The sequence below is a fragment of the Zingiber officinale genome, chromosome 2A (genome assembly GCF_018446385.1).
Source record: "Zingiber officinale cultivar Zhangliang chromosome 2A, Zo_v1.1, whole genome shotgun sequence".
In the NCBI taxonomy this organism is placed as follows: Eukaryota; Viridiplantae; Streptophyta; class Magnoliopsida; order Zingiberales; family Zingiberaceae; genus Zingiber; species Zingiber officinale.
Genome location: NC_055988.1, coordinates 88,712,537 through 88,720,210, shown reverse-complemented (window position 1 = coordinate 88,720,210; position 7,674 = coordinate 88,712,537). Strand labels below are relative to the sequence as shown.

Here is a 7,674-nt window from a genome sequence, read left to right as displayed (position 1 = left end):
TCTTGACAAAATTTTTGAAACAGGTTCGAGGTAAATTCTCCACCCCTATCAGACCTTGACCTCTTAATAGTTTTATCGGTTTGATTCTCAGCTTCAGATTTAAAAATCATAAATTTATCTAAAGCTTCATCCTTGGTTTTTAGCAAATAAACATAACAATAACGAGAGTGGTCATCAATGAAGGTAATGAAATACCTTTTATGGTCTCTCGTTATTACACCGTTAAACTCACAACAGTCAGTATGATCAATTCTAAAATATCAGAATTTCTATCAACTGATTTGAAGGGTTTACGGGGTTGTTTATATTGCACACAAATTTCACATTTTTTCTTATCATTTATAGCATGCTTAGGGATCATGTCAAGATTCATCATCCTTTTTACGGTATTAAAATTGACATGTCCTAATCTATCATGCCACAGATCATAAGACTCAATATTATATGAACAACCAATATCAGAAGATTTATTTAAAGTAGCATTTTCTACATTGAGTTTAAATAAACCTTCATTAAGGTAACCTTTTCCAATAAAGGTTCCTAAATGTAATATTACAACTTTATTACATTTAAAGTTCAACTCATAACCAGCACGGTCTAACTTTGATCCGCTAATCAAATTCCGACGGACAGCTGGAACGTGATGCACCTCATGCAGTGACAGGACTTTTCCAGAGGTGAACCTCAGGTCAACTTGTCCTATCCCAAACACCCTGGCTGCAGAATGGTTCCCCATAGTCACGGAAGTGCCTTCAATTACCTGATAAGTAAGGAAGGCTGAGCGATCAGCACAATAGTGTACATTAGCACCTGTATCAACTAACCATTCATTGGGTTGATAGATCAAGTTTAGTTCAGGTTTGAAGGTAACAAACCTATCGCTGGTGTCGTCACTAGCAGTCACGACATTTACTTGTGCCTTGGACGTATTGCTTTGGTTTTTCTCCTTGTCCTTTCGCTTAGGGCAGAATTTGGCATAATGTCCAACCTGTCCACATGCCCAGCAAAGCTTAGGTTTGGTTCCAGTTTTCTTTTGAACCTTTGGGTTGGGTTTCATCTTGTTTTTCATTTTCTGATTTTTGAATTTTTTCTTGTCAGATGAGACTACTACATTCGCCTTTGGAATAAAATCCATAGGCATTCTTGTATCATCATTTTTATGTTGCTTCCGATGTTCTTCTTCGATATTTAAGGCAATCATCAAATCTTCAAGAGAGATTTTACCTCTCCGATGTTTAAGAGTCATGCCAAAATCTTCCCAACTCGGAGGCAATTTTTCGATGATTGACAAGACCTGAAATTTTTCAGGTAATGGCATATCTCCTTCAGCAAGACCATGAATTTGGACTTGGAATTCATGTGTCTGCTCTATCACAGATTTGCCTTCAACCATTTTGAAGTTTAGGAATTTTGCCACAGTGTACTTTTCTAAACCAGAATCTTCATAATTGTATTTTTTATCCAAAGATTTTCACAACTCTTTAGCTGAAGCGGTTGAACAGTACACATCAAATAGTGCGTCTGAGAGGGCAGATAGGATTCTCCCATGGCAGAGATAATCCCTTTGCTTAAACCTCTCTAAGGTAGCACTACGGGCAGGTTCCTCTTCATTGGGTGAAAGAGGGTCTGTTTCTATAACGGAGAATAGCCCTAGCGTAGTAAGCCAAAATTTCATTCGTTGTTGCCAACGTCTGAAATTTTGCCCGAAAAATCTTTCGGGTCGGGCGCTAGCCTTATCAGACCCCGTTACCCTATTGTTCATCATGTTTATTGATGCTACAATCAATTCTCTAAAATTGTAATAAATGTAATAGAACTAATTACGCTAATACAGTAATCTATAATTGCACCAATAAATGAACGAGCATGCAATAAACTTTAATAATAGTAAGGGTTAAGAAATTGTGTATCTCCGGTCGAAGCGTCGGACGTGTCGACTGTCTTTAGAGAATTGATTGCCGCCCACGGTGCAGAGGCTCTCCGGCAAAATCCTCCCAAGATCCGACAACCGCTCGCGTCGCTCGTACGTGCACTCCAAAACGAGCGCCGCACTCGGACTCAACCTCAGATCGCGAACCAAGCCTCAGAACTCAGAACAAGGCAGAACAAGGGGAGAGAAGAAGAAGCTGAAGGCAGAAGAAATGCTTTGCTTCGGTGTGTTTTTAAGAAGGAACAGAGGAAGTGTATTTATACACTTCGAAACAGCGCACGCAACAAAGTGTACGTCGCTTTGCTCCTTCACGCGAACAGAACCGCATCTCTTCGTTCACGCGGACAGAAACAGTGCGTCGCGCTGTTTTGATTCCTCACACGGCGCGGAAAAGGACCGAACCGGAATAGATAAATCAGGCAACAAAACCGAATGGAGTGAACCAAACCGGACTGGCAAAAACAGACCGAGCCGCCCACGAGCTGGAGATTTGCACCCCCCCCCCTGCGGGCGCGATAATCGCGTACGTGATGCCCGGTTTATGGATTTCCCGCTCGAACCCCCCAAATCCATTCTATTTGGGCTTGGCCCGCGCATACGTGTAGGCCCCCCTTATCATTGCTAAGCAAGGATGGAAGGGTTCCATATATAAGGCCTTCCAAAGTTCTTAGCTTGGCAATGTGGGACTAAAAACTAAAGAGAAGGGAATAGTTTGAATTACAATTCAATAATCCCCCACTAATTCAACTAGAAAAACCAACAAGGATTAAGAATTTATAATAAGCATAAAAAAACACTTGGTAGGAAAACAAAATTACCAAAGGAAGTGCTTGGCTCCGTGTCAACTGGGCTAAGCCCATAGGCGGATAGCAATTCCTCTACAGTCAATGTAGGAAGATTAAACTTAGCCCCTTTATTTCTCTATAGAGGAGCGAAAAGCAGTATCGGTAGGAGAAATATTCAGACGGGGGATAGGAGGAAGTTTCTGTCGCCAGGTTGTAGGATATGGAGGAGGACAAGGAAGGCGTAAGAAAAAGAACTTATCTCTCCATTCTCCTTGGAGTGTGACTCTGTTGAACAAGATGGCTTTGGGATGACCTTGGAATTTAAAAAGATTATCTTCCACAAGTCGGAGAAAGAAGAAATGGTGAAAAAGGTGAGGAGAAAAGGGAACGTCTAACAGGTGACAGACCATGATGAAACCATTCATAATAGTGAAAGATTGAGGAATGATTTGATAAAGAGGAAGGTTAAAATATTGATTGATGTCAATAAAAAAGGAATGAATGAGAAATCGAAAATCAACCTGTTCCTGAAAAACTGCAATGCTTTCCTAGGGAAGAAGATGTGGGCGATCCATTGGAAAAGGAAGAACCATGTAGGAGGGAACGCCATAGTTCACCTCTAGCTCACAAGCTTCTGTGTTGAAAAGGGTAGAGGAACATTGAGCGTACCACACATTGGACTCAGACATCTTTCGAGAGAAGGATTAAGGTGAGGGAGAAAGAAGAGGGCTAAAGATTAAAAGCGGAGCGTTTTCGAGGCGAAGGAAGAAAACAAAGTAATAAGGTTTTTGCCCCTTTTTATTCCAAGTATAGATCGAAGAGTCAGTCCAAAAAAGAAGCGTTGGATCGGGATAAGCAAAAAAGTCTGATTTATTGTGAACTATTAGATAGATACGAGAGGAGGTGGGTACAATAAAATGAGTACCTATACGGTGTTAACCACATCCTCCAACCAATAGGAAGCCAACAGCTCAGCGATACATGTATATAATAAAAGTCTAATAAAGAGAATCGATATAAAAAAGTTAGTTAAAGTTAACTGAGGAATTGTCACAAGTACCGAGAAGTAAAAAATCTTTGAAATATTAAGAATATATGACATTTAGCATTTTCACATGAGAATATAGACGATGAACTATTGTATCCCTTTATCTTCAAATATATGTGACCTAAATAAAAATTAAACAGTGGTATTAATAGCAGAGGATAAATCCTAAGAAAAACACAGTTGATTATACAATCTTTGAGGACAAAATTCACATAAACTGGAATGTCAAAATAGTACATCTAACTGATTAAATAGCAGAGGGTTACAATAATCTTAAGAAGTCTCCGACGATCAAGGAAATTGGAAGGAGGATCGGAAGTTAAATAGCCCTTCTCCTTTAATTGTTCTATAGCTCTGTCTACTCCATGTTTGAATGCCTTCATAATAGAATCTGCGATAGGAACATTGAACTCAAGGATGAAAGAAGCAACCTTTTTCTCTCATTGAAACGATCATCTTCCATGCCTTATAAACCACCAGGGCATCGTTAGAGGCCTTCAGCTCAGCTTCTTTTGTGGAAGTTGTTGATTAAGCTGCATTTAGAGAGGAGCACAAGGAGTTAATATTAGCATCTTTCAAGTTCAGTTCAGATAATTTGGCAGCTAGTTCAAAAACTTGAGCGACCTTTAGGGTCTGTAGCTGGGAAGATAGTCGTTCCTTCTCTGAAGATTGTTCGGTCAATTAGACTTTCAGTTCGTCCCGAAGGTTAACTTCTGATTTAAGTTGAGCTTCAAGGTTGTCCACAGTAATTTTCCACTGATCCAAGCTCCCAGATTTAGTCCAAATTAGTTCACGATCTTCTTGGAGCTGAGTGGACAAGTTAACTATTTGTTTAGTAGCATGGTCAGCAATAATTGTTCATTCACTTGGGCTAAGTCAAATAGTTGATGGGCTATGCTCATATTAGCAATCCATCACTGCATAAGAAGGGTTGTCAATAGCATATCCAAATTGTTATTAAAATAAAAGATCATTTTACCTTTGTTTCCTCAAGGGAGAAATGACCTGCCAAGCCTTCAGGGGATAAGTTTTCAAGCTGTTGGCGAGTTTCCTCCCAAACAGTGCTAAGAGAACATCCCAATAATAAAGGTAAAGAGGGAGTCAATGAGGATAAGGAAGATAAGCTGATCTAGAGTGAAGGAGGGGAGAAAATAAGAAGAGGTGAATTTGAAGATTCTCGTAGAGGTAAGGGGAATTGTTCAAGAAAAGTCATAACAAATGCAGGTTCCAAACTAGTACTAGGGAGGGAGGCTTCTTCTTGAGGGTGAACAGAGGATGATGCAGGACCAGGAAGCGAAATGCCTTCTTGAGGTGGGATAGATTGTGAGGACAGAGAAGGATATAACATTGCTAAGGTAGGTTCAGGAGAGGCAGCTCGGATGTCCTCTTGAAGAACATCTTTAGAAGTGGAGGTCGCTTCTCGCTTAGGTAAAGGGGCCCAAGTCAATTTGCACCCCTTACGTTTCTTCTTAGAAGTTGTTTCTTGAGTTTCTTCTTGTATGGGTGAAGGATTAGGTGCTGAGGAAGAAGGTGAAAGGGTAGGTATTTCTTCAGAAACAACCATAGAACTGAAAGTTGCTTCTTGAGTGGGAGGAACTTCATCTGTAGAAGTAGCTAGAGATAAGTCCCTCTCAGCAAGAAGTTATGTTTCCCTTAGCTATGATTGTCTCCTCTTCCAAATGAATTTGGCTGTCAATCAGGGCCTCGAACACAACATCCACTGCAAAGAACAAGAGGTTCTTTAGTTAGTAAAAAAGTGAAGGAAAGGGGATTATGATTTACCAAAGGAACAATGCAATCGCTCCAAAATAGGGCTCAAGCCAAAGAGATATAGAAGGTCGCCGCGTATCCATTTGTGAATGGAGAAATGATGACCAAGTAGCTTGCTTGAGAAATCAACAGAAGAAGGTTGTTGTTGGAGTTCCTTTAGGTTAGGCAGAGAAGGAAAAGAAGATTGTCAGGTTGTAAGTCATGAGACAGGGTCAGGAAATTTTAGGAAGAAGAACCGTGATTTTCAACCCTTAATAGAGGAAGGGAGCTCCTAAAAGAAGGTCATTTTTGGTCGAGACTGAAAAAAACACTCTTGGTTTTGATTTTTTAGGATAGAAAAACAAAAAAAGGTTCTGGGGTGTGGGAGGAATATCAAAGAGACGAAAAAGTATGTACATTCCACATAGATGTCGAAGGCATTAGGAGCAAATTGTTGTAGGGGAATGTTGAAGTACTGTCTTACTTCTGATAAAAAGGGAGGAATAGGAAATTGTAGACCGGCTATTAACTAGTCTTTGAAAAACGTAACATAATTATAAGGGGGAAGGTGAGGACGGGGAAGGTGAGGACGAGCATAAGAGTTTGGGACTTGAATACAATATTCTTTAGAGATTTCATAGCGGATGCGAAGGATGGACCTATCAACACTGTTGAAAGATGAACAAGAACGAGCATACCAAGGACCTAGCGATTCCTCTGCCATAGCGAAATACAAAAATGAACAAGGGACAAAAAACTTACTGAGAGCTTAGGAGAAAGAGAGAACAGGGAAAAATTGAGAGAGGTGAAAGAACGCAGTGTGTGCAAGAGAAACAAAAACAGGATCGCTAAAGAACATAGGTGAAGAAGATGAAGTGACAAGGAATAAGAAGTATTTAGGATTTTAGAAAGACATAGCTAAAAAGAAGCACTGTTAGATTGAAATAAGTGAGGAAAGATGGATTGTTGATTTACTAAGGAAATGCGTGGTTTGACGCAAGTAAAAAAGGCGCATGAACGGCTGCTTCGAGAAGAAAAAAAGAGTGCCAAGTGGCATTTGTTTATGAATAGGCATTTATGATGGATATGGCAGGTCGAATCATATTGGGGTTGTTGGGCCACGCTCGTGTGCGTCTCCAACATTTTCTTTCCGTTGAAGAACTTGTACTGACGTGGAAAATTTAAAAAAAATGGTTCGATTCTCTAGGTATAATTACGGAGAGAAAAGAAAGATATCAAATAAAAAGATAGAGACGTTAGTAAACAAAACTTGAATTTAGGTCTAGTCAGTCAGCTACACCTCCTTCGACTAGACTTGAAGGGAAGACTAGTGATACGGGATGTGATCACCGGGCCCCTAAGAGTGTGATAAGGGTTGGGGATAAGAAGGTAGGTACAGTTAGTAAAATATATGGCTGGCATGACTAGATAGCAAAGGCTAGATGAGCATAAGGTGCTCATATACACTCGGACGGCAAAGGTCGACCGAGCATAAAGGCACCTACCCTTATTATTCCTTTTAGTATATGACCGGCCAAGCGAAGGCTGACGACCAGTTTAGGGAGGTACGAGATCATTTTTAGTTCACTAGAGATTTTCATAGTCAAGTGTCAGGATTTGTTCAGGATTATGAGGTTGACCAGGAAAGAATGAGAAATTTTATGGATGATATGGATATCACTATACAACAAATAGACACCATGTATCAATATCATCAACACATTGGTCATCTTCCTAGTATGCCTAGATTTCCCCCCGACACACATTGGGGACCTCCTTATCCCCCACCCTTGCCACCGTATTGATTTCATCGGGACAATGAAAAGTTTAAGTCTGGGGGGGTGTTGTGTTTGCACAACCTAAGTCGAGTCGAGTTTTTCTTTTCTTTTTGCATATTTCATTTAGTTGGCTTTGTTTTATTTAGTCTTGTTTTGTTTACTCACATTTTATTTGTTTCATGTTTCTACCCGCATGTCATTTGCACTTGTCTTTCCTATTTTTAGTTTTTAGGCATATTGGAGAACATTAAACTGTTTACTTTTTCTGCTACTTGTCCGATAGCAAAATGACTAGCATTTTCTTAGTTCATGTGTTGTCAAGATAGTGTTAGTATGTTTGGTATATCTCCTTTCTCTATCTTTAGCAGCATGAAATAAGATAAG

The 7,674-nt window shown here is 39.9% G+C and overlaps 1 long non-coding RNA gene across 1 annotated transcript; it reads right to left on the bottom strand.

Annotated features, from left to right (window-relative positions):
- Positions 1-3,968: 3,968 nt before the first annotated feature.
- Positions 3,969-5,737, bottom strand: LOC122039772. The gene is made up of 3 exons (XR_006128375.1): positions 4,743-5,737; positions 4,388-4,680; positions 3,969-4,296 (listed from the first exon to the last, which is right to left on the bottom strand). It is a non-coding gene; the product is annotated as an uncharacterized LOC122039772 (long non-coding RNA).
- Positions 5,738-7,674: the final 1,937 nt, after the last annotated feature.